General features: G+C 50.2%; 1 protein-coding gene across 5 annotated transcripts in view; it reads right to left on the reverse strand.

Moving 5' to 3' along the window:
- mtmr4 (myotubularin related protein 4) overlaps nt 1–2,978 on the reverse strand; it is a 196,294-nt gene extending 193,316 nt beyond the window's left edge. For 2 of the 5 annotated variants that reach the window (XM_078548543.1, XM_078548538.1), the window contains exon 1: nt 2,881–2,978. The gene's annotated coding sequence lies outside the window, so the exon portion shown is untranslated. Of the gene's footprint in view, nt 1–2,876 lie in introns of all 5 variants that reach the window. The other 3 variants (XM_078548544.1, XM_078548546.1, XM_078548539.1) reach the window with 2 other exon arrangements.
- Nucleotides 2,979–6,368: the final 3,390 nt, after the last annotated feature.

Raw genomic sequence — 6,368 nt, forward strand, 5'->3', positions numbered from 1 at the left:
CTATTGTATATTTACTCTCCAAAATCAGATTACACAAAGTCTGGAAGTTTCAAGATACAATTCCTTTGGTAATGTATAATCAGACATGAGAGTAAATATATAACAGCATATTGGAGAAAAAATGTATAATAGAATATTTTATTGTATCACATGTAGACTCTTGGATTGCACATTTAAATGGTCACAGGTTATGTATTGTACATTTATTTCCAAAAAGAGTTCTGACTATATTAATTCTAACAATCACTCATGCTTTGTTCACTGCATACATTCGTATTGTATACTTCAAACCCAGTGTAGTGTGTTTCCAATTGTACTCACTATACCCATACATTCTACACACCATTACTGGAACACAATTTATAACTTCAAATGTTATCCTCTGTATCAGGCATTATTCTTTTCCCTACACATCCCAGGTGTTACCCCTATTTGCACCCACGTATCAGTCAGTCATCCATCACGTGGGGTTGCTTTCTCTCTCATCTCACCCCAACACTCCCTCCACTATATTAGGCAACGATCCCCACTCAACAATTACTCTCCTCCTACTCACTATTTACTCCCCAATCACCCTCTTTCCATCCCCATTCTCCCGCTCCCCCCACCCCCACACCATTCCCTCCCATCCCCTAACCAATTCACTCCCTCCCCTCCTCCTCTTGACGACTCCCACTCCCCTCCTCCCTCCCCGATATGCCCTCCTTCAATCTCCGCGCCTCCCACACCTCACCCACCAGCACCCCGCTCAACCCCTCCCAAGTCCCTCACCACCCCTCCTGCCTCTACCCGCTCCCTCCTCTTCCCTCCCTCCCCGATTCCTCCTCCCTCCGCCCCATACCACCTCTGTCCGTCCCTCCCCCCATACCCCCTGTTTGCCTGCCTCCCATACCCCCTCCTCCCTCCCCCCATACTCCCTCCTCCCTCCCCCCCATACCTCCCCCCCCCATACCCCCTCCTCCCTCTCCCCCATACCCCCTCCCCCCATACCCCCTCCTCCCTCCCTCCCCATACCCCCTCCTCCCTCCCCCCACCCCATCTCCCCTCCCCCCATACCCCCTCTCCCCATCTCCCTCCCACATACCCCCCTCTCTCCTCCCCAATACCCCCTCTCATCTTTGCCTCCCCTCCTCCCTCCCCTTCTCCATACCGCCTCCCTCCTCCCTCCTCCCTCCCCCATAACCCCTCTCCTCCACTCCCCTCCTCCATAACCCTCCCTCCTCCCTCCATACCTCCTCCCTCCCACCTCCATACCTCCTCCCTCATACCCCATCTCTCCTCCTCCTCCCCTCACCCCCCTCCCCTCCTCAACCCTCCCCCCTCACATCCCTCCCACCTCCATACCTCCTCCCTCATACCCCATCTCTCCCCTCCTCCCCTCACCCCCCTCCCCTCCCTCCCCCTATCCTTTCCCCTCCCTCCCCCTCAGCCTTTCTTCCTTTCCCCTCCCCTCCCCTCCCCCTCATCCTTTCCCCTCCCCTCCCCCTCATCCTTTCCCCTCCCCTCCCCTCATCCTTTCCCCCCCCCTTCCCCCTCATCCTCCCCTCCCCCCCCTCATCCTTTCCCTCCCCTCCCCCTCATCCTTTCCCCCTCCCTCCCCTCTCTTCCCCTCCCCCCCCCTCATCCTTTCCCCTCCCCTCCCCCTCATCCTTTCCCCCTCCCCTCCCCTCCCTCATCCTTTCCCCCTCTCCCTCCCTCATCCTTTCCCCCCCCCCCCTCATCCTTTCCCCCTCTCCCTCCCTCATCCTTTCCCCCTCTCCCTCCCTCATCCTTTCCCCCTCTCCCTCCTTCATCCTTTCCCCCTCTCCCTCCTCTCCCCCCCTCTCCCTCCTCTCCCCCCTCTCCCCCCTCTCCCCCCCTCTCCCCCCTCCATCCTCACCCCCCTCCATCCTCACCCCCCTCCATCCTCACCCCCCTCCATCCTCACCCCCCTCCATCCTCACCCCCCTCCATCCTCACCCCCCTCCATCCTCACCCCCCTCCATCCTCACCCCCCTCCATCCTCACCCCCCTCCATCCTCACCCCCCTCCATCCTCACCCCCCTCCATCCTCACCCCCCTCCATCCTCACCCCCCTCCATCCTCACCCCCCTCCATCCTCACCCCCCTCCATCCTCACCCCCCTCCATCCTCACCCCCCTCCATCCTCACCCCCCTCCATCCTCACCCCCCTCCATCCTCACCCCCCTCCATCCTCACCCCCCTCCATCCTCACCCCCCTCCATCCTCACCCCCCTCCATCCTCACCCCCCTCCATCCTCACCCCCCTCCATCCTCACCCCCCTCCATCCTCACCCCCTCCCCTTCTTCCCCTCATCCCCCTCCCCTCATTCTCATCCCCTCCTTCCCCACATCCTCATCCCCCTCCCCTCCTTCCCCTCATTCTCATCCCCTCCTTCCCCACATCCTCATCCCCCTCCCCTCCTTCCCCTCATTCTCATCCCCTCCTTCCCCACATCCTCATCCCCCTCCCCTCATCCTCATCCCCCTCCCCTCATCCTCATCCCCCTCCCCTCATCCTCATCCCCCTCCACTCATCCTCATCCCCCTCCAATCATTCCCCTCCTCCCCTCTCATCCCCACCATCACCCCCTCCCCTCCCTCCCTCCCGTCACCCCTCCCCCCCCACTCATATCCCTTCCCCACTCATATCCCCCCCACTCATATCCCCTCTCCTCCCTCCCCCACTCATATCCCCATCCCCTCATCCAGCTCCTCTCCTCCCCTCCTCCCCTCCTCTCCCTTCCTCTCCTCCCTCTCCTCTCTCCCTCCCCTCTCTCCTCCTCAATCACTCCCTCCCTCCCTCCCACTTCTTCCTCGGTTGATTTCCTCACTGCCCCGAACACAAGTCTACAGCATCTATGTTGCTCTGTTACTCACAGCTTCCGCCTTCCCCTCAGGCCCCACTTCGTTCCCCTCAGCAACACAACATGGCGATGGGCACGAATCCTCCAATTGGCACCAACACCCGGAGCAGGTGCATATTCAACCAACCAGAGAAGCGCTGACATACCGTTTTTGAAAATTAAACCAATCGCTGATCATCTAACACCAATCAGAAGCGTGTTATCCCGTTGGCCAATCAGGCAGAGGCAGTGTCGAGATGACAAATAAAACGTGCCACAGATGCCACCTCGCTCTTGATTGGTGAGGACTCATTGGCCAATCAACGATGAATTCTTTCAGTCGCTATTCAATCAAAATGCACAGCGCGGCGACCTGCAGCCAATCAGATGCTGCGAGCGCTCCATCTGGTGGTGGTTGGATGTTGCTCATTTCTCTGAGTGGGCCTTTTCGTAGCATCTTATTTGTCTCTTGTCCCAATTTATTGTCAACTCGCCACGATTGTCCTGGAGTCTCCAGGAGTTAAAGATTAATCTCCTGGACAAAATTCCATAACGCTGTATTTACCTAGATTTTTCAGCAGGGATTTGTGCCCATTCATCCGCTCCAGTATTGAATACCCCAATAAATAATTGCAAATAAATACTAAGATTTGCATCTTCTCTTTGTATAAGTGAGGAATGGGATCATGCTGCATCGAATGGGTATGGTATCCGTTGATTTATACTGAAGGCAGTGCCTTCAGGGTAACTGGAAAGGTGAAGCAGGAGGAGGCTCCTGAGGAGCATAAACACAGGGATAGACCTGTTGGACTGTGTGGGCTGATCAAGACACTATATAAATTTGCTGTAACACTCCCCGAAGCAATATTATAGGGGCATTCATAAAGTTTTTTTTCATTTCCTTGGAACACATTTACTTGTTAAAATATTGGAGACATAAAAAAAAGGCTTGACTGTGCAGGGTGAGTTTGGTCCTTCCTCCTCCATCATCTGTGGCAATGGCAGGTTAGTCCTTGCCCAATAGTTACTTCCACCTGGGCCACTGAAAGCAGTATTCCATTTGTTTTGGAAGAGGATGCTCAGAAACCTAGAGTTGGAAATCTTAGCGAGAGACCAGACAAGCTTGACTTAAGAGAATCTAGACACACAAAAACAGATAGAGAGTGAGCGACAACAACTCATATAGCGCCTTTTATGTAATGAAATGTCCCAAGGTGCTTCACAGGAGCAATATAAAATGAAGCATAAGGAAATATTAGATCAGATGACCAAAAGCTTGGTCAAACAGAATGGTTTTAAGAGGTGATTCAAAGGAGGCAAGTAAAATAGAGAGGCAGAGAGGTATAGGGAGGGAGCTCCAGAGCTTGGGGCCTAGGAAACTGAAGGCATGGCCACCAACAGTGAAGCAGTTATGATTGGGAAAGCACAAGGCCAGAATTAGAGGAGTGCAGATATCTCGGAGGGTTATGGGGTTGGAGGAGATTACAGAGATAGGGAGGGGCAAGGCCATGGAAGGATTTAAAAATAAAGATGAGAATTTTAAAGTCAAGACATTGCTTTTCCGGGAGCCAGTGTAGGTCAGCAAGCAATGAGGTGATGGGGAACTGGAACTTCTGTAAGTTAAGACATGGGCAGCAGAATTTTGGATGAACTCAAGTTTATGGAGGATGGAATGCAGGAGACCAGTCAGGGGTGTGTTGGAATAGTCGAGTCTAGAGTTAGCAAAGGCATGGATGAGGGGCAGAAAGACAAGATTGGGAACAGGGGGCAGAATCTCTTGCACAATATTCACTCAAAAAGATGATGATAGCCACCCTGGTTACACCTTTTTGCAATGACTCTTACTGCAGAAACTCAGGCAAATGTCTTAATACAGCAGATGGTCCAAGGGCCAAATCCAGTTGAGAGTTCTTTCATTCTGACCCACGTGCCTTCTAATATTAAATGCACAAATTGATTTTAATTTCGGTTAGTTTCATTCAGAATCATCAAACAATAGAGCACAGAAGGAGGCCTTTCTGCCTATTGTGTGTGTGCCGAATCTTTGAAAGAGCTACCCAATTAAGCAGACTCTCCTGCTCTTTCTCAATAATCCTACACATTTTCCCCTTCAAGTATTTATATAATGGTTAAACCAGAAGCCCTAACCCAGAATGTTTGACACTAATTGTGTCAGATGGTTTCACACACCTTTTTTGCAAGGGGGAGATGATGGAGTAGTGGTAATGTCTCTGGAGCCAATGCTAATATTCTGGGGACATGGGTTCAAATGGCAGCTGGTGGAACTTGAATTCTGTTAATAAATCTAGAATTCAAAAGCTAGTCTCAGTTATGGTGACTATGAAACTATGTTAAAAATCCATCTGATTCACTAATGCCCCTTTAAGGGAGGAAATCTGCCATTCTTACCTGGCCTGGCCTACATGTAACTTCAGACCCACTGCAATATGGTTGACTCTTAACTGTTTGGCTTGGCAAGCCAAGGGCAGTTTAGGATGGGCAACAATCACTGGCCATGCCAGTAATGTCCACATCCAATGAAAGAAAAGACATCCATCCATTGAAGACACGTCAGGACAGAAGATTATCAAACTACTTCCTTTAATTGCCATTCATCTGTATTCACACACATACAATGCTTGAGAAATATAACTAGAACCTTCCGTGGTTTAGGACTTTAAAACAAAAAGCTTGACTTAATAATTATTATATTAACCTCGCTGTTATCTGACAGGAATCGGATTCAGGCACATATTAATTTTTGTCCATTCTAACTGGAAATGTGTATTTCTTGCTCCTTGTTCAATCCTAGAAAAATACATTGTCACCATAACTAGTTACTGCCTTAGGTTGATCCAAGAAAGTAATAAGGGTCCCTGTAATTATGAGTTCCTGTTTTCATTACTCGGCAATCTGTGATTGAACTTAAACTGATGTAATTGGGCCTGTGAACTTAATATTAGAAGAATTATGATGCGGATTAACTATCTAGTAACATTGGAACATAATAAAGATAGATTAGAGTTTATTAAACCTTTCACATTCTCTATATAGCCTGGAATTTGAAACAGTCAACATGGTCAGTGTATGAATTTTAATGCCAATCAGTGGACTGCTGCCATAATCCTCTCTGACGAAATGAATGTTGCAGAAGTCTGCCACCTACTGCAGACCCACAGTCAGTACAGTGTTGCAAATGTATCAGGGCAATTTGATCCTTGATCTTCTGACTTCAGTGACGATGACTTGCGCAGGTACTGCCACTGGAGTCTCAGAAGCCTTTCTTTCATTTTTTTGGAGTACATAAATGTACAACCTATAGGTTGAGCAGATAAAGCTTAGGAAGCGTTTTTGCTGCTTTTGTTGCTCAGTTCTGGATCATTTGCAACCTTTTAATCTGTGGTTGACTTGGTGTGCAGCAGGGTGCCCATTTTCCAAGATCAGATGGATGTAACCTCTGTACAATCTGAGGAATGTACTGATTCCATGCTCTTTTCCACACGGGGCTTGTAATTTGCTCCA

The sequence above is a fragment of the Cetorhinus maximus genome, chromosome 9, assembly GCF_964194155.1.
Source record: "Cetorhinus maximus chromosome 9, sCetMax3.hap1.1, whole genome shotgun sequence".
NCBI classification, from domain to species: domain Eukaryota; kingdom Metazoa; phylum Chordata; class Chondrichthyes; order Lamniformes; family Cetorhinidae; genus Cetorhinus; species Cetorhinus maximus.